Consider the following 20978-nt stretch of genomic DNA (forward strand, 5'->3'; position numbering starts at 1 on the left):
AAACCCTACAATCAGCAGAAGGAAGGGAATCATAAAGATCAAAGAGGAAATAAATAAAATGGAGAATCAAAAAATGATAGAAAAAAATCAATAAAACCAAGAGCTGGTTCTTTGAAAAGGTAAACAAAATTGACAAACCTCTGGCTAGATTCACCAAGAAGAGGAGAGAAAGAACCCAAATAAACAAAATAAGAAAGGAAAAAGGAGAAATCAGAACGGATACTGCAGAAATAGAAAAAGCCATATGAAAATACTATGAACAATTATATGCCAACAAATTTGACAATTTTGAAGAAGGGACAATTAGAAGAAATGGACAACTTTCTAGAGTCTTACAGCCTGCCAAAACTGAATCAAGGAGAAATAGATCAACTGAACAGACCGAACACACTAGAAATGAAATTGAAAACGTCATAAAAAAAAACTCCCTACAAACAAAAGTCCAGGACCAGAGGGCTTCACAGGTGAATTCTACCAAACATACAAAGAGGAACTGATGCCCACCCTCCTTAAACTTTTTCAAAAGGGTGAAGAAGAAGGAACACTCCCAAAGACATTCTATGATGCTACATCTCCCTAATTCCAAAACTAGACAAAGATACCACCAAAAAAGAAAACTATCGGCCAATATCTTTGATGAATATAGACACAAAAATTCTCAACAAAATTTTAGCCAACTGAATCCAACAACATATCAAAAAGATCATACACCACGACCAGGTGGGATTCATCCCAGGTGCATAAGGATGGTTCAATATACTCAAATCAATCAATATCATACACCACATTAACAAAAGAAAAGTCAAAAACCACATGATCATCTCAATAGATGCAGAGAAAGCATTTGACACAGTCCAACATCCATTTATGATTAAAAACTCTCAACAAAGTGGGTATAGAGGGAACATTCCTTAACATAATCAAAGCCATTTATGATGAACCCACAGCAAATATAATACTCAATGGAGAAAAGCTGAAAGCCTTCCCACTAAAATCTGGAACAAGACAGGGATGCCCGCTCTCACCACTGCTCTTCAACATAGTATTGGAAGTCCTAGCCACAGCAATTAGACAAACAAAAGAAATAAAAGGCATCCAAATAGGAAGAGAGGAGGTAAAACTCTCACTGTATGCAGATGACATGATATGAAAAGAAATTTCAATCATCCTTTCTTCCCAATCTGCTTCTTTTCTAATCTTTACCATCTCATTCTGTTTAAGCCAAAAACCCAGAACTCACTGTTTACTCTTCCCTTTCACTCTCTGTTCCTTCCATCCTGCTCCCCATCCAATCCATCTGACTTTTCCTTCTTTCAAAACATATCTCACATCTGTCTACTTCTACCTGTTACATGATCCTTGTCCAAACAACCATTTTCTCATGTTGAGATTTCTTTAAGGGTCTTCAACTTTTTCTCTTGCCCCCTTGCAGTCTAATCTCCACACAGCAGCTGGAGTCATCATAATATGTAAATCAGATCCATCACTCCCCTGCTAAAACCCCTCCAAAACTCCTACCGCGCTTAGAAGAAACTCCTTGCCTTGGCTTACAAGGCCTCATGTAATTTATCCTGCTTTCATCTTTGTCATCATTTTGAACCCCCCTTCCCCCCCCCGCCCCCCCCCCCCCCCGCACCGCTTTCTTTTTGTTTCCTGAAAATGCCAAGTTCATTTCTGCCTCAGAAACACTGAAAAAGCTATTCCCCCAGCCAGGAATACTCTTTCCTCAGATATTTCCATAACTGCTTCCTTCTTATCATTCAGGTCACAGCTCATATATCTCAGAGGAACTCAGCTGCCTCGCTTCTATAATGTACACAAACCGATGCATCTAAAGTAATCAGTTACTCCACATCGCTGTTTCATTTTCTTTATAACCTTATTGTTAGCTGGTGTTTTCTTATTTTATTTGTGTTTTGGCTCCCAGTACTAGAATGTAACAATAGTAAGAACTAGGATTTTTGTCTTTCTTGTAAACTGGCACTGTTACGACAGTGCCTGGCATGATTTTCTTTTAAACATCAATTGCATGCTCTAATCTCATGCACTGGGAGAGCTTTAAAGATAGAATATCACAAGCCTCATTAAGAGTGTCTCATATCTAATGCTGTTTAATGGGAGAAGGGTCAGATCCAACAACAGTTGTTTGGAAGGATGTCTAATGGAACAGCTGTTTTCAAAAGAATCTTAAGAGCTTTAGACTTCTGATTAAGGGAATGAATGAAATAGGCTCAAGGAGCTCTTCTGAGCATGTGCTATGCTAGTGACAATGATAGGGTCATATAGGAGATAAGACTGTGGAAGCGAGCCAACTCATTTGTCCAGCTGGTTATACTATGAGAGGCTGAGAGAATAGAACACAGAGATAACATTAAAATAGAAATTGTAGAAGAAACACAAGTTACAGATGGAAAGAATCCAAATCAACTGCACAAATAGAGATTAGTAACTGTAAAACATGATTCATGCCTTCAAGGAAATTTACGATATGAAAGTAGAGACAAATATATACAGTTAAATGGAATCCAAAATTCTTCTTGTGAGTTTCCATTGTGGCTCAGTGGTAATGAACATGACTAAGATCCATGAAGACTTGGGTTCGATTCCTGGCCTCCCTCATTGGCTTAAGGATCTGGCATTGCTGTGAGCTGTGGTGTAGGTCGCAGACACAGCTTGGATCCCTCATTGCTGTGGCTGTGGCATAGACCAGCAGCTAAAGCTCTGATTCAACTCCTAGCCTTGGAACTTCCATATGCTGTGGGTGTGGCCGTCAAAAAAAGACAAAAATAAAACAAAATTCTCTTGGACTAGCTTCATGTACACCTTCAGGCCAGGCCACTCAGTTTTAGCCCTAAATTAAATCCAACTGTGAGAGAATTGCTTAGATATGTAGACTTATTAAAGATTTAATGAGATGCTAAATGAAGTTAGTCAGACAGTGAGACACCAATGTCATATGCTATCACTTACATGTGGAATCTAAAAAAAGGACACAATGAACTTCTCTGCAGAACAGATACTGACTCACAGACTTTGAAAAACTTATGGCTTCCAAAGGAGACAGACTGGGAGGTGGGGGGATGGGCTAAAGGTTTGGGATGAAATGCTATAAAATTGGGTTGTGATGATCGTTGTACAACTATAAATGTAACAAAATTCATTGAGTTAAAAAAAAGATTTAATGAGAAAACAGGGAGGAATAAGACGGGGAAATGGTCTAAAACTCTGCTCTTTCTCTCTTTCCATAATTGTCTTATTCCTTCCTCAGAATCTCCTAGCAATTCTTCTAATCACCTTGTTTAGTTCTCTTTTTTTCCCTTCCCCTTCTCCAACCAGCCTGCATAATACTCTCAGGAAACCAAAATCAAATTTTCAACTAAACTATGACCACCTGTTGTTTCTCAAGTGCATTTAGGAAGGTCAGTGTAGGAGTTCCCGTCGTGGCGCAGTGGTTAACGAATCCGACTAGGAACCATGAGGTTGCGGGTTCGGTCCCTGGCCTTGCTCAGTGGGTTAAAGGATCTGGCGTTGCCATGAGCTGTGGTGTAGGTCACAGACGCGGCTCGGATCCCACATTGCTGTGGCCCTGGCGCAGGCTGGTGGCTACACCTCAGATTGGACCCCTAGCCTGGGAACCTCCATATGCCGCGGGAGTGGCCCAAGAAACGGCAAAAAGACAAAAAAAAAAAAAAAAAAGGAAGGTCAGTGTAGGGATGTGGGTGGGGAGAGCGATTCAACTCTTATGCCACAGATATGTCTGGAAATGGAAAATAATCCAATATTATTAGAGTTTCAGTTTCATGATGAGGTTTAGTTGAAAACAAATCTGAAAAGGTAGCTCAGCATATGATTAGCCTGGAATGCCACTCCAGGCATTTTTATTCAGTAGGTCAATAGGGAATCTTGAAGATTTCTGAACAGGTTTTTGTGATCAGATCTGTATTATAATAAAATAAGCCTGGGAACAATTTGAGGAATGAATTAGAAAAATAGTCAACCTAAGGCAAGAACATAGTTTGCACCTATGTTAAAGTTATTCAATGCTGAGGTTATAAAATAGAGTAATGGATATGACATGGAGAAGATGATTTCTAAATACATTTAATGCTCAAGAATCTTCAGAATTTTAAGTTGGGTTAGATGTAGAAGGTGGAGAGGGTTCTCTTTGTTTCTAGCTTCAGCAACCAGTAGGAGAGCGATGCAATTAACTGAGTTCAGAAGTGTAAACAATGAATAGCTGCTCTATTTTTGTGTGTATTTTATTATTTATTTTTGTGGGCAGAGATAATGATTTAGATGTCACACCAGACAAGTGTGAGTAGGAAAGCAACACACCCACATAGGGATGTATGGACATCTGGAAATGCAGATGTGACGTTTAAAGGGAGGGTCAAAGTGAGAGGAGAGTAGCTGTACAGAACAATGATGGAAGCTATGAAAGCAGATAAATGGTGTATGAGCTAGAGCGAAGCTGGGAGAAAACAGTACTGAGAACATGTACCTAAGGAAGTATTATTATATTGAAGATACTTGTGGGAAAGTAGGAGCAGAGACACAGATTGACCAAGAGTTGTCAAGGAGGAGAAGGACTGTTGATGAAAAGGAGACCTTTATTTTGGAAGAATTGAGAACAATATGAAAACTTAGGGAAAAGAATCAGGATATGTGATGTACAAGAGGTTGTGGAATTCTGATAAACCATATTTTTATTCACAAAGAAGTTTAATCATGATAACTGTTTAACAGTGATAAGCCCTGATTATAAAGAAGGGGTGCAGTGGATGATAAAAGGGGGCTGAGGGAAAAGCTTCAGCTCTTATATTGGAAATAGAAAGAATTCCCATTTTCAGGGCCTTTTCGTACAAGTCTAGAAATCTAAATGAGACCTCTCTGCTTTCTTCATGTATTCTTGATCCGGGGTGAGCAAGCTTTTTCTATAAAAGGTAAATAAATATTTTCGGCTCTTTGTGGGCTATACTCTCTTTGTCCCAACTACTCAACTTCGCCATTGTGGCATAAAAGCAGCCAATGACAATACATGAAAAAAATGAGCATGGCTGTGTTCCAATAAAATTTTATTTACAAAAACAGATGAGGAGCTGGATTTGGCCCCTCAGCTAAAGTTTCTCTTGAGAAGAGAACAGAGGCCACTGGCTTTTGCATTAAAATTCACAGAGAGAGCTGTTTCAGTAGAGTGTCACTGTAAGCGCACATACTCTTTGGATTCTTCAAGCTCTTAGTTATGCTACGATGCTCAGACTCCCAACCCAACCCAATAAAGTGCACAGTCTCTATTTCTCAAAAGAGGTTATATGATAAACTCTAATTTCCAAGTGGATTGGACCTCAGAGCTTTATCAGTGGGGATTCTTAGCTGTAAACAAAAATACCAGCTCTGCTAGGCATCAACAGAAAAGGTTTAGTAAAGGATGCTGGATACTTCTCAACATCTCTGGAAAGAAAAGAGAATCAGTCTTGCACACTACACAATAGTTGGAAGTCTGAAGTCAGTCTCGTCCTATGAAGACACATTATCTAAACACTGCCTTTTTTTTTTAAGACTGTTTTTTAGAGCAGTTTTAGGTATACAACAAAATTGAGAGGAAGATGCAGAGATTTCTCAGATACTTCCTTCTCCACACTGGTGTAGTCTCTCCCATTAAAAACATCACTCACTAGAATGGATCTTTTTTTTTTTTTTTCCTTAATCAAGGATGAACCTACATTGCCACATCATAATCACGTAAAGTCCACAGTTCAACTTAGGATTCACACTTGGTGTTGTACACTCTGTGTGTTTGGACAAATGTATAATAAATGTATAATGACAAGTATTCATCATTACAAGATCCTCTGTGCTCTGCATATTCATCTCTGCCCCCTCTGACGTCTGGCAATCCCTGAACTTTTTATTGTCTCCATGCTTCCACCTTTTCAACAAAGTCATATAATTGGAACTACACAGTATATATATTTTCAGATTGTTTTCTTTCACTTGGAAGAAAGTGCACTGAAGTTTCCTCTGTTTCTTTTCACGGTTTCGTAACTCATTTCTTTATGGCGCTGAATAATATTCAATTGCCTGGATGTACAACAGTTTGTTCGTTCACCTACTAAAATACGTCTGTGTTGCTTCCAAGATTTGGCAATTATGAATAAAGCTGCTATAAATATCCACATGTAGGTTTTTGTGTGTATATAAGTTTTCTACTTCTTTGGATGAATATCAAGGATCACAAAGACTGGATCATTGGGAAGAATATGTGCAGCTCTGTACGAAACTGCCAAACTCTCAAAAGTCTTTCAAAGTGGCTATACGGTTTTGCATTCCCACTGGCGATGTGTGAGAGTTCCTGTTGCTCCACGTAATTTCCAGCATTTGGTTTCATCAGCGTTTCACATTTTGGCCATTCTAATGGTATGCAGTGGTATCTCATGATTGTTTTGATGTGTAATTCCCTAAGGGCATGTGATGTGGAGCGTCTTTTCATAGGCAGTTTGTCATCTGTTCTTTGGTGTCTGTTCAGACCTTTGGTAAGGTTGTTTTAATTAGGTTGTTTCTTAATCATATTTTCTCCCAGTCTGTGGCTTTTCTTCTCATTATTTGGAATTGTTCTCTTTTGTGTGTGTGTGACAGTTGGCTTTTTCAAATATTATATTGCTAAAATAACTTTCTTTGGCTAGTATTTACTTAGATATCTTTTTTTGATTTTTTTTTCTTTCTTTTTTTTCTAAGGGAGAGGAGCTGCTTTATAAGAATTTTCCTAATTGTGTCCTGGAAATCAGTGTGTTTGGAAAATCCAGGGACAAAAATCAAGGGGTGCATTCTCCTCCAAGAAAGAAGGTATCTTTATCTTTTATATTCAACTTTTGTGTGTAGTCTTTTAGTTTAGCGTATTATTAGCAACATAGAGTAAGATTTGTTGTTTTACCCAACCCAATAATCTCATTTATTACTATTTCTGGTATATCTGCAATGATTTTAACCATCTTCTTCTTATTATTATTTTTGTCTTTTGAGGGCTGCACCCATGGCCTATGGAGGTTCCTGGGCTAGGGGTCAAATTGAAGCTGTAGCTGCCGGCCTACACCACAGCCATAGCCTCAGCAACGCAGGATCTGAGCTGCATCTGTGACCTACACCACAGCTCATGGCAATGCTGGACCCTTAACCCACTGAGCGAGGCCAGAGATCAAACCTGGGTCCTCATGGATGCTAGTGAGATTCACTTCCATTGCGCCACCATGGAAACTCCACCTATCATTATTTTTCTGCTGCTTAAATTTTTTCCTGCCTTCTCTGGGTCAAAAAGCTTTCTATTCCCCACTTTTTATCTGCTGGGTCATTTATCACTGATTACATATTTTGTCTTTTAGTTGTAATCCTAATTTTTTCAGCACAATATTTAGCAATAAATTTTTCTTACAAATTTTGTTAGTTGGTGTTTTTATTCTTCAAACATAAAAATGATTTTAGCACTCTTCAATTATCCATTATGGTACTCTCTAATCTTATAACTGACTTTTTAAAAACACAAAAATAGTGAGTTCTTTTAAAGTCAGTACTAATTAAACTTATTTTCATTCATTTAAAAAAATATGGTATGCTTCATGAATTTGTGTGTCATCCTTGCACAGGAATCATGCTAATCTTCTCTGTATTATTCCAATTTTAGTATATGTGCTGCTGAAGCATGCATTTATTTTTAAAAATTGCAGTATAGTGAATTTACAATATTGTGTTGGTTTCAGGTTATACAGCAAAGTGATTTGGTTATACATATAATTTTTTCAAACTATTTTCCATTATAGGTTTTTAAAAGATATTAAATATCATTCCATATGTTATAAATACTTGTTGCTTATCTATTTTATTTGTAGTGGTATGTTATCTGTTAATCCCATCCTCTAAATTTATCCCTCCCTTCCCCCCTTTCTCCGTTGATAACTATAAATTTGTTAACTTTTAATACACCGTTTAAAAAGTCTCCTGCGGAGTTCCCGTTGTGGTGCAGTGGTTAACGAATCCGACTAGGATCCATGAGGTTGTGGGTTCGATCCCTGGCCTTGTTCAGTGGGTTAAGGATCCAGCGTTGCCTTAAGCTGTGGTGTAGGTCACAGACGAGGCTTGGATCCTGCGTTGCTGTGGCTGTGGTGTAGGCCGGTGGCTATGGCTCCGATTCGACCCCTAGCCTGGGAACCTCCATATGCCGCGGGAGCGGCTCAGGAAAAGGCAAAATAAAATAAAATAAAAAGACAAAAATAAAAAAATTTTTAAAAAGTCTCATGCATCCCTGCTGATTTCATTTTACTTATTGCTGAAAGACCTTTACTAGTTCTTTCATTCACTCTTAGTCTTTTACATCTGAAAATGTAGTTATTTTGTCTCACTTTTTAAAAAAAATTTTATGGAAGTATAGTTGACTTACAAAGTTGCATTAGTTTGAGGTGCATAGTAAAGTAAATCATATACATGTATCCATTCTTCAGAGTCTTTTCCCATATAGGTTATTACACAGTATTGAGTAGATTTCCCTTGTGCTATACAGTAGGTTGTCTCACTCTTAAATGAAAGTTTTACCAGACATAAAATTTCAGCTTAACATTTATTTTTTTTCCTCAGTGCTTTAAAGCTATTATTTTATTCCCTTCTGTTGCCTATTATTATTGATGAGGGACCTGTTATAGGTGAAAATGTGTTCCTTTCTCTTTTTTGTAGCTGTTAACGTTTTTTTTTTTTTTTTTCTTTATTCTTTTTTAAAAATTCAGGTTCGGAGTTCCTGCTGCAGTGAGTGCATTAAGAATCTGAGTGCCACAGCTCAGGTTGCTGTGGAGGCACAGATTTGATCCCCAGGCTGGCACAGTGGGTTAAGAGGATCCACCGTTGCTGCAGCTATGGTGTAGGTTTCAGCTGTGGCTCAGATTCAATCCCTGGCCTAGGAATTTCCGTATGCTGTGGGTGTGGCCACAAAATAATACTACTAATAAAATTTTAAAAATAAAACAAAAATTCAGGCTTGTTGAGGTACATTTTACATACAGTGAAATTCAATCTTTTTATATGTCCAATTCAATAATATAGAACATTAAACCCCAGAGTTCTTTCATGCTCCTTGGTATTCAACCCCTACCCCACCTAAAATCTCAGACAATGATCAGATAACTGTCTTTATGAACTAGCCTTTTTCAGAATGTTATATAAATGGAATCATACAGAATGTTATGATTTCTATCACTCAGTAGGATGTTTTGGAGGTTTATCTATGTCATTGCATGTATTAGTAGTTTGTGTCTTTTTATTGCTGAGTTGTGTTCCATTTTATGGATGTTTCACAATTTGTTTATTTACCCACCATTCACCATTTGATGAGCATTTGAGTTGTTTCAAGTTTGGGAGCTATTATAAATAGATTTTATATAGACGTTCTCCTATAAAAAATTGTGTAGACATATGCTTTTATTTCTTTTAGGTCAATATTTAAGAATACAATTGCTGGTTCATACAAGCATTTGTTTTATCTTATAAGGAATTGCAAAGATATTTTCCAAACTGGTTGTACAATTTTACATTCCTACTAACAATGTAGGAGAGGGTTTTTTTTTTCCATTTTTCAAACTTTTTTGAAATATAGTTGATTTACAATGTTGTGATAATTTCTGCTATACGACAAAGCAGAAGAGTTCTAGTTGATTCTTGTACTTGTTATCTCATATTTTTAGTCTTGATTCTTAACGTTACACAGATTCATTAGGAGACAACTAATATGGATTTATTTTGTGTTGATATGGATGATCTGAAGGCTTATGTCTGTCTTCAGTTTGGAAATTTCTCAGCTATTATTCTTCCAAGAATTATTTCTCTGCCATTTCTCTGTTATTTTCTATTAGAATACTTTTTGGATACATATTAAAACTTCTCAGCTCTTACCTGCTCTCTTTTATATTTATCTCTTTGTTCCAAAGTTCTACTTTGGGGGTGAATGTCTCAATATTATCTTTAAGTTTGCTAACTCTCTTTGTATCCATTATGTCCTATTCAGAGTTTTATTCCATTTATTGAGTTTTAAAAAATCCCAATAACTTTATTTTTAATTTCTATAAATTCTACAATTCTGTTTATATTTTTCTTCATTATTTTCTTTCATTTCAAATTTCTTTTCATCTTTTAAAAGAAAACTATGCCTTCATTTATATCAATGAACCTGCTAAATACTTATTTTAATATCTTTGTTAGACTGTTCTCTAAATTAATTTCATCAGGATGGATTCTTCTATTGATTTTATTGCTTTTGTTCTTGGATGTATATGTTTTGGACTTTGAGTTTCTCTCTCTCTTTCTCTAATCTCTGTGTTACCCCTGCTTGTCTGGTGGTTGTGTGGTTGCCTCTGCCCAAATCCTCAGGCCAAAATCATGTTCTATAATATTTATTTGGAGTCCTTGCTACATGCTGATTTGACAATACTGAAGCTTTGTTCATCAAGCCAGCTAATGGCTTGATTTTCTTCATAGTTGAGGCACTGTGCCTACTGTTTTCTTTGTCTAGGTCTTAAGATCCATATATACTGCACAAGGCAGCAGACACAGCAATTTTTTTTTTTTGTCCCTTAGAAGTGTGTTCCACCCCAAGCCTAGCTCTGATCAGCAGATACAGTTTCAGTAGTCCACCTTCCATGGCGTATTATTTTGTTCCTGTTAGACTTCAGAAAGCAAATTCCAGCCACCAATGCTTATTTTTGGATTTAGAGTCCCCAGAGCTTGTGGCATTTTTTTTTCTGCTTTTTTTTTATTTAATTTTTTAAATTTTTTATTTTTATTTTATTTTTTTTTTGTCTTTTTGCCGTTTCTTGGGCTGCTCCCGCGGCATATGGAGGTTCCCAGGCTAGGGGTCGAATTGGAGCTGGAGCCACCGGCCTACGCCAGAGCCACAGCAACGCGGGATCCAAGCCGCGTCTGCAACCTACACCACAGCTCATGGCAACGCCGGATCGTTAACCCACTGAGCAAGGGCAGGGACCGAACCCGCAACCTCATGGTTCCTAGTCGGATTCGTTAACCACTGCGCCACGACGGGAACTCCATTTTTCTGCTTTTTATCCATGGAGATTTATCTTATGTTTGAGTCTGACAGGCCTCTTTGGTTTTCTCTCTTAAAGTTTATATATATTACTGATTAGTTTTGGTGTTGGTGGGTAATATGAACTTACTATAAACTATAAATCATCTTGACTGTAAATCTCTCGACACTCTTTTAAGTCCTAATGCTTCGTACTCGCTTTACACCAGAAAGACATGATGAGAAAAGACAGCATACTTAGATTCTATTCTCTCTGCTTAAACTATGCTTTTATATGTTGTTGAACCTTTGTGTGGAAAGGAAATTATACCAAAAATACAAAGTACGTCCATAAAAAATTATACTCTAAAAGAATGGATTGTCTAGTCCTTAGGGCAATCTGCCACAACTCTCCACAGGACTGCTGGATTGCACGCTAGTTATCTCTTACCTTAATTCTTTTTATTTATAGTATAACCCTTTGATGGTTTGTGCTCTATTTTTAAGTTCTTTTCCTTATTCTTTTCTTAATTTTCATTTTTTATAAATATAAGTGGGTTACCCTTTAGGCCTAAAAAGAAGAAGCCTGGGAGTTCCCATCGTGGTGCAGTGGTTAACGATCTGACTAGGAACCATGAGGTTGCGGGTTCGATCCCTGGCCTTGCTCAGTGGGTTAAGGATCCGGCGTTGCCGTGAGCTGTGGTGTAGGTTGCAGACGCGGCTTGGATCCCGCGTTGCTGTGGCTCTGGTGTAGGCCGGTGGCTACAGCTCCAATTGGACCCCTAGCCTGGGAACCTCCATATGCCGCGGGAGCGGCCCAAGACATAGCTAAAAAGACAAAAAAAAAAAAAAAAAAAGAAGCCCTTCATAATAATCATTACTTAGAAATGTTTTTTCCATTACTTAGAAAATTATTGTCACTTTAATTTTTCTATTACTTAGAAAATTATTGTCACTTTAATTCTCTATTTCCTTGTTTTGTAAATCAGGTATGTTAGTTTCTTTCTTTTTTTATTTTTTTTTTATTGCTGCTATAACAAACTACCACAAATATATGGGCATAAAACAATACGAATTTATTCTCTTATAGTTCTGGAGATCAGAAGTCCAAAATGGGTCTCACTGGGCTAACTGCATTCCTTTTGCAGGCTCTAGGGGAGAGTCCATTTCCTTGCCTTTTCCATCTTCTAGAAGCCGCCTGCATTATTTGTGGTCCCTTCCTCCATCTTCAAAGCCAGCAGCATAGCATCTTCAAATCTCTCTCCCATTCTGATTTTCTGCCTCCTTCTCCCACTTATAATCCCATTCTTGGGATTACACTGGGCCTACTGAGATAATGCAGGATAACCTCCATACCACAAATTCATCTTTTTAGCAGCCTTAATTCTATTGGCAATCTTAATTCTCCTTTGCCATGTTACCTAATTTACTCACAGGTTTTGGGGATTAGGACATGGATATTTTGGGGGGATTGTTCTTCTGTCTACCATCGAAGGTATTATCATTTCAAGTCAGAAGGAAAAAAATTCTAGATGGTAGTGAAGTAAGTGGCTAGCCACTTGGAAAATTGGAAATACGATTACCTACTTTATTCTTAACAAGATTAAAATAGCTAGATTAAAGGCTTAAGTTTTATTAAATAGAATCATAAATGTATAATAAGAAAACATAAGTGAGTGAGGGAGACATTTTAAAGAATGTCATGAAAAGTAGAAACCATTAACAAACAATCCTAAAATTTCTGTGTAAACATTTGCATGGAAAAATTATCTCAAATACAGTAAACAACAACCAATAAACTTCAAACTATGACAAAATTTCTGTGACATATTTGTTAAACAAAGGACCAGTGTCTAATATACAAAGAGCTCTTAGATCAATGGGAAAAGGGCAGCCAACCCAATTAAAAAAAAAAAATTAAGTAGGCAAAAAGAGTAGTCAACAGAAGAAGCATGAGTGGATATCAAAAATATAATTTTTTTTTTGCTTTGAACACATTTGAATTTATAATCGAGAAATAGATTTTTAATGTAGGCTTTATACTAGGTAACTATAAGACTCCTTCCTATTCTATCAAGGATTCTAAATTTTGTAAGTACTTTGTGAGACATGTTAGTGCAAAAAGATAGAATATGAATACTGAATAATGCGTAAGAATTTTAACCACAGAAAGTATGACAAGTTTTTAAGTCTTGCTAAATTCACAGAACTATTTTTTTTTTCATTGGATATATGACATTATAAAAAAATTATAGCGATTACTTTCTACTAGTAATTCAGAAGGTATCCTAATTACCATATGTTAACATTTTAAACTGCAAGCCAAGATTAGGGTGATTTAAAAACCTACTTAAAATTAAAAATGAAAAAGTTTTGTTCCATGCTAATTAGTCAATGAGGATATTATCACAATGTTTTGGTGGGTACTCAAGAATTAAAATATGGTAAAATGTTTTAAATCACATTCTCTACACTTTATTTGCAAATTGCTTTGTTTTTTTATGCAGTGGCAAAATGCAAATGTTTCTCATAGGAACTTTCATATTCATAGCCATAAAAATGTTCTCAAATCCCATGAGATTTATCATGAACATTAAACTTGCCTTATTATTTTTTAGGTCAGTGTAACCAAAGAGGGAGCTTTTAAAATAATACCATGCTTTCAAGGAAAGTTTTAATTTCATGATTTTCATTAAGTCAAATACTATCAAAGCAAGACAAAATAACTATAGCTTTCAATTTTCATGTAATGAATATATTTTTGAAAGTAATTAGTGCAATCCCCAAACAGAGAGAATGATTTAAAATGATAATGTGAAATAATTTTACTTTCATGATGCTATATTGCTCTTTTAGTGTTAACATTTTAGTTTAAATTCTTGAACCAAATTCATTTGCTGTGCTTGTTTTGTAGCTGTTCTTTCCCTGGGGAATTTTTCAGAATATTGCATCAGCTTGTGTTTTCCAGGTTCTCATTTCTGAATTTGAAAGAGGCTCCCAAAGAGATTATAGCTAAGTAAGATCTCATTATTTATATATATTTTGTTTGAATAAATGCCCTAGGATTTGAAGCTATCATCAGCTCTTTTCTGACCCCAATTATTAAGATAGTTCAGTAGTTTTCAGAGTCATCATTGCAACTGAAAGAGAAATAATAGTTTTAAAAAGGCACACCTAACATCAGAAATGCAACTGATTTAATCTTCACTGGAACTGTAATTAAAATATAATAATAATGACCGTGCATATACATTACATTATTTCTATTTTTTTTGTCTTTTGTCTTTTTTGTTGTTGTTGTTGCTATTTCTTGGGCCGCACCCGCGGCAGGGGTCGAATCGGAGCTGGAGCCACCGGCCTACGCCAGAGCCACAGCAACACGGGATCCGAGCCGCGTCTGCAACCTACACCACAGCTCATGGCAACGCCGGATCGTTAACCCACTGAGCAAGGCCAGGGACCGAACCCGCAACCTCATAGTTCCTAGTCGGATTCTTTAACCACTGAGCCACGACGGGAACTCCTACATTGTTTCTATTTATTTAAAGTACCTGGAGCATTTTAGTACTTGATTTTTTTAAATAATATTCTAATTAGACATTAGCACAAATGAATTACTCTCCTACAGGTGTCCCATAGACACGTTCTATATAGAGATGCCTGTGTCTACAGTTTTCAGATTGTCACTAGTGAGAGTAAGACAGCATATTACAAAGGAAACACTGCTCTCTTCATCTCTGAAACCACCCTTATTTAATTAATTAAGATTTCATACATTTTTAATTTTTTTTTCTTTTCTCTTCTTTTTCTTTTTAGGGCCGCAACTATGGCATGTGGAAGTTCCCAGGCTAGGGGGTCAAATCGAAGCTGCAGCTGCCAGCCTATCCCCAGCCACAGCAACGCTGGATCTTTAACTCACTGAGTGAGGCCAGGGATCGAACCTGTGTCCTCATGGATACGAGTCGGGTTCATTGCCACTGAGCCACAATGGGAACTCCTCATACGTTTTTTAATTATCTAGGTTTTCTTAGAACTACCATGTGTTTGGAGAACGACTGGGGTTTTGTGAATTGATGATCTTTTAGATCCGAGATGTTTTAAAAATTTAGATGTTAAAATTTTTATTTCCATTGTGGACTGGATTATAATATTCTAGATTAGTTCTATTTAAAGAAAGTAGGTGAGTGCGTTTGGGTGTGTGTGTGTGTGTGTGTGTGTTAACTGTGGTTTGGGGCAACATTCAGGAGTTCACCCAAATATTGATTTTTCAAACTGTGTGTTATAAAGCAGTAGTGAGGAGTTCCCGTCTTGGCTCAGTGGTTATCAAACCCGACTAGTATCTATGAGGATGCGGGTTTGATCCCTGGCCTTGCTCAGTGGGCGAAGGATCCGGTGTTGCCGTGAGTGTGGTGTAGGTCACAGATGTGGCTCGGATCCCACGTTGCTGTGTCTGGTGTAGTCTGGCAGCTGCAGCTCTGATTCAATCCCTAGCCTGGGAACTTCCATATGCTGAATGTGTGGCCCTACAAAAAAAAAAAAAAAAAAAAAAAAAAAAAGACAAAAGACAAAAAAAAAGCAGTAGTGATTTATATTAAAATTATATTTGAAACATAGTTTTTCAGTGAAAATTGCAAAACATGGAAAATCGTTCACAATTTCCCTGGGTTGATGCTATGACTTCTGGCCAATTCAAAACTGAGTGATTGAAGAGAGATATTATGAACATCAGATGGCCAGAATTTAGGAAGAAACTTATTTCATCCACAGTCCTATAGCTCATCAAATTTTGTCATACCTCCCCCTTCTATTCTGATAATAACAGAAGCTTTGTCTCACTTTAGAAATTTCTGTGTTAGGTTTTCTTCATAAGGTGTAAGTGAGGAGGATTTCCTTGGGATTGCATCCCTTTGAGGGCACAGGGAGTGTCAGCTGATCTCACACAGGAACATGTGCTGCCACAGACACTGACAAGGATTCTGGCTGAGAACCTGTTTGATTTTTCTGAAAAAAACAAGCTTTTTTTGTAGGCTGCCCATATGAATCGGGAAAGTGAAGGTGGAGTTTTCTGGGGATAGTGGGGGGAGGTGATTTTGAAGGGCAAGCAGACATCTCCAAGGGTACAGGACAATTACCTGCTATAGGGATACAGGGGTGGAGAGCCCGCTCTGTGCATGCGCATGAGACTTCAAAAGGGCCGGTCGTTCTCCTGGCTCCAAGCCAAAGTTAGAGGTGTTTGGTAAGAAAAAGTTGGATTCGGTTGGGGAAAGATGATTTATTTTGTCCCCCCCCCCCCCCCCCCCCCCCCGCCCCATGAGTTCAGTGGTAGGTATTCTTACACAAAAGCCAATGATAACAAAGGTTGCAGGCCTGGCTTAGAGATCACGAGAATACAGTGGGCAAGGAAACTGAACAACAGATCATCTTAATGATTCTCAGTCGGTGCCAGACTCTACCAATGCAGAGCAATGGAAAGAAGCATGGGTGAGAACCCGGAGGACATAAAAGTTGCCAGAGCCTCTCTGGCAGGGGCCACCTCCTTACTGTCCAGACCAATTAGGTCAACTTTTCACTGGATGCCAAACTCTTCATTGTATTTAACACAATTTCTCTAACTATAATTATAATTAGATAACTATGTATATAATTATCGGTTGAAATGTCTTTCTCTCACATTACTCAAAAAATTTCTTGAGGGCAGAGAGCACAATGGTTTTACTGCTACGCCCGTATCACCCAGTGACAGGCACATGACTCATAGTCAATACCTACTTGTTGAATGAACTGATGTTAGTAAACTGGTTGAAAGCAAAAATGTCCCGTAGTTTCTTGAAGCTGAATATCCATGAAATGAAATTTAGCTTTGTCCTCCCAAATTGCTTTTCCAATTGCTAATATGGCTAATGGCATTATCATGTATCTTGTCTCCCAAATTAGAAAGCTCAGAGCCAGAGTTCTGTCATGGCTCAGTGGTTAACAAACCACTGAGTATCCATGGGGACGCAGGTTCAACCCCTGGCCTTGCTCAGTGGGTTAAGGATCATGGCGTTGTGGTGACCGGTGGTGTAGGTCACAGACGCGGCTTGGATCCTGCATTGCTGTGGCTGTGGTGTAGGCCAGCAGTTACAGCTCCAATTCAGTCCCTAGCCCGGCCACCTCCATATGCCGTGGGTGCAGCCCTAAATAGACAAAAGACAAAAAAAAAAAAGAAAAAAAAGAAAGCTCAGAGTCCCTCCACATTCCTCTTTCTTCCCCAATCTATATATAATCAACCTTTACATTTTTTCATTTTGTTTCAGACTGTCTCTAGATTCTGATTATTCTGATTGTTCATCTCCCTTCGTAATGCCATGATCTTAGTCTTTTATTATCTGTTATCTGAAACACTGCAACAGCAACTTAATGGGGGCTCTTAGCTATTAATTTCCACCCGTTTCAATCTATGTAATGCCATTGGGAGGTATTGTCCAAAACACTGATGTGTGAACATCTTTCTCTTTATAATATTTCACTGGCTCTCTATTAATTAGAAACTATCTTATATCACTTAAAGAATGGTCTTCATTGGGAGTAATTCTGTGCCCTAGGGATGTTTGCCAATTTGTGAATGCATTTTGGGTTGTCACGAGGATTACGAGTTCTTTTTTTTTTTGCTTTTTAGGGTCTCACCCTCAGCAAATGGAGGTTCCAAGGCTAGGGGTCAAATGGGAGCTACAACTGCTGGTCTACACCACAGCCATATCAACAGAGAATCCGAGCCACATCTGCAACTTACACCACAGCTCACAGCAATGTCAGATCCTTAACCCACTGAGCAAGGCCAGGGATTGAACCCGCAACCTCACGGTTCCCAGTCAGATTCATTTCTGCTGCGCCATGACGGGAATTCCAGGATTAGGAGTTCTGCTTTTATTGGGCAGGGGCCAGGGATGCTAGATGTTCTATAATGTAGTAGAACTGCATGGATCGTATTGCTTAATAAAAAATTATTTCATATCCTGCATAACTTTTAAATGACTCCCCAAAAGTTCATGTAAGTGGGAATTTATAAAGCATTTAAACAAACGTTTTATAGGAATAGATATACTGTGTAAATTGAGGGAAGTATTACTTAGTTTTGTTCAGAACTTTACAAAAGTTGTTTGCCATTTTCGAGAATCATGTCACTGATGGCGGATGCTGCTTGAGGTGTTTGAGTTGCCAAAAACACACTCTCATTTGTGGCTATCACATTTACGGTGAGTCTATATATAGATGTAGGCATCTGACTACTTCAAATTTTCCAGTGTAGCTGTGCCCAGGCATTGACATGCTGAAATACATATTATTTTACTATAAATTACTTTTGTTTCTCTTATATATGACATTAAATATTATATTGGGGTTTTCAAAACCATGTGTAGGTCAATTTTATTTATCCATGAATTTCATTTCAGGAGAGTAACAGGAACAAATGTTTATTTATCCGAAGAATAGTTAGCCTTAAAATTATATATGAAGATTATATATCTTAGATTTATTCATACTGTATTTAGTTGATCAATGAAAATAAAATTTCTTTGTTTTTTCTAGGGCTGATCTTTCAAATCCTCACTGTGTAGCAGGCGGAAAAAAAAAATTTAATCTAAACTTGTAAATGTAGTCCAGTAAAATAGTTTTAAGCATCTACTTGGATAAACGTGTAGCTTAGGATGCTCAGTGTCTCAGATTTCTTCTCCCTCCATTATTACTTTCTAAGAGTCTCTGGGCTGAGAAGGGAGGGTGGTAAAGGACCTTGTGGTGATGAGGGGAGGAGTTCCTTGCTCTCTATCTAGATGACTTCATCCTGCCCCTTGGCTTTAAATACCATCTATATGCTACAGATAACCTGTAACCTGATCTCTCATCTCCAACCCTCTCATCTCCAATCCTGCTCTGGACTCATGTATTTATCTCCCTATTTAATGTCTCCACTTGGATGTCTAATTGGCATCTCAACTTAACATTGCCAAGGTAAGACCCTTGATTCCATCTCCCCCCAAATCCACTCATCCCACAAAGCTTCCTCATGTCAGTAATGACCACTACACCCCAGTTGCTCAAACCAACAGTCCCCATTCCTCTTTGCCCAATCCAATCCATCAGCAAGACCTAGTGGCTCTACTTCCAAATCGAACAGCAGAAATTCACTACCTCTGCTGTTACAATTAAACTTTTTATGTCTCATTTAAAACACTAAAACTACTGCCTGACTAGTCTCCCTGTTTCACTTTTGTCCCTCACAGTCAACCCTTCACACAGCACCCAGAATTATCCTTCCATTGAGTAAATCAGATCCTGCCATTCCCCTTCATGTTTCTCCACTGGAATTAGAACAAAATCCAAGTTCTCTACCAACGCTGCAAGGCCTATATCTTCTTCTTCTGCCTCCCTCTCTGCCTGCATCTCCCGCCACTATCCCCACAATCACAGGAATCTAGCCCACTTTAGCCCTTTCTCCAGATCTGCGTGTGCTTCCTTCTTCTTAACATTCAAGGCTCAAACATCACTTCATCAGAATGTTCTGCCTGTATCCATCTCTGTATCCACACAGTAAAACATATGGCTACTCAAAAAAGATATGTTAGTTGGATGATTAGCTAAATTTCTGCTGTGAAAAGGCTGGATGAGTATTCTTGGACTGCTGAGCATCAAGGTACAATTTCGTGGATGATGTGGTGACATCCACTACTGAAGCCTAGCCATTTGTCCTGGGCCCTTTAAGGTTTCTTGGTGTTATTCCTGCTATCCCAGGCTATGCTGGTCTTCTGGTATTCTCGGTACTTTCAAGTTCCCTCTCTAAAGCATCTGGGAACTTCTGGGGTCACTGGAGGACATGCATAGGCCATGAGAATCCAGGAGATGTGCCTCAGGTTTATTTATGTAGCCATCATAAATCCAAACCTCCGCACCACAGTTCCCATGCCATGCTGAACCTTGTACTGAGTGGAGGGTGGTATTCTGACAGGTTAGTGTCTTTCCCAAGGCAGCTCCTGAGGAGTGAGTCCCTGGATCCAACGTCCTTGGTCTTTTTAATTTCTGTTTCAATGTTTCCAAATGCCCTTCTCTCACATACAGATAGCCAATAGGCATATGAAAAGATGCTCAATATCCTCAGTTATTAGAGATAGGCAAATCAAAACTACAATGAGGTTTCACCTCCCACCAATCAGAATGGCCATCATTAATAAGCGTACAAACAATAACTGCTGGAGACTGTGAGGAGAAAAGGGAACCCGCCTGCACTGTTGGTGGGAATGTAAATTTGTACACTATGAAGAACAGAATGGAAGTTCCTTAAAAAACTAAGAATAGCGCTATCATGTGATCCAGCAATCCCACATATACCCAAAAAAGACAAAAACTCGAATTGGAAAAGATATGTGTACCTCATTGTTCATTGCAGCACTATTTACAATAGTCAACACATGGAAAAAACCCAAGTGCCTATCAACAAATAAATGGTTTAAGAAGATATGGTACATATATAAAATAGAATATTAGCCATAAAAAAGAGTAAAATATTGCCATTTGCAGCAACATGGATGGTCTCAGAGAATAAGTGAAGGAAGTCAGGCAGAGAAAGACAGACATTACATGATATCACCTATATGTGTAATCTAAAAAAAGAGTACAAATGAATCTACACACAAAACTGAAACAGACTCATAGACATAACAAATAAACTTATGGTTACCAAAGAAGAAAGGGAATATGAGATTAATAAATACAAACTATTATACATAAAATAGGCAAGCAACAAGGATTTACTCTATAATATAACAAACTATATTCAATATCTTGTAATAACATATAATTGAAAATAACCATATATATATCATATGTATGTATATATATACATATATATATGATATATAACTGAATCACGGCTGTACCCTTGAAACTAACA

At 37.8% G+C, this 20978-nt stretch overlaps 1 non-coding gene across 1 annotated transcript; it reads right to left on the reverse strand.

Moving 5' to 3' along the window:
* Positions 1 to 7592: 7592 nt before the first annotated feature.
* On the reverse strand, positions 7593 to 7695 carry LOC125110457 (U6 spliceosomal RNA). The gene has a single exon (XR_007130631.1). It is a non-coding gene; the product is annotated as a U6 spliceosomal RNA (small nuclear RNA).
* Between the last annotated feature and the right edge of the window lie 13283 nt (positions 7696 to 20978).

The sequence above is a fragment of the Phacochoerus africanus genome, chromosome 10, assembly GCF_016906955.1.
Source record: "Phacochoerus africanus isolate WHEZ1 chromosome 10, ROS_Pafr_v1, whole genome shotgun sequence".
NCBI classification, from domain to species: domain Eukaryota; kingdom Metazoa; phylum Chordata; class Mammalia; order Artiodactyla; family Suidae; genus Phacochoerus; species Phacochoerus africanus.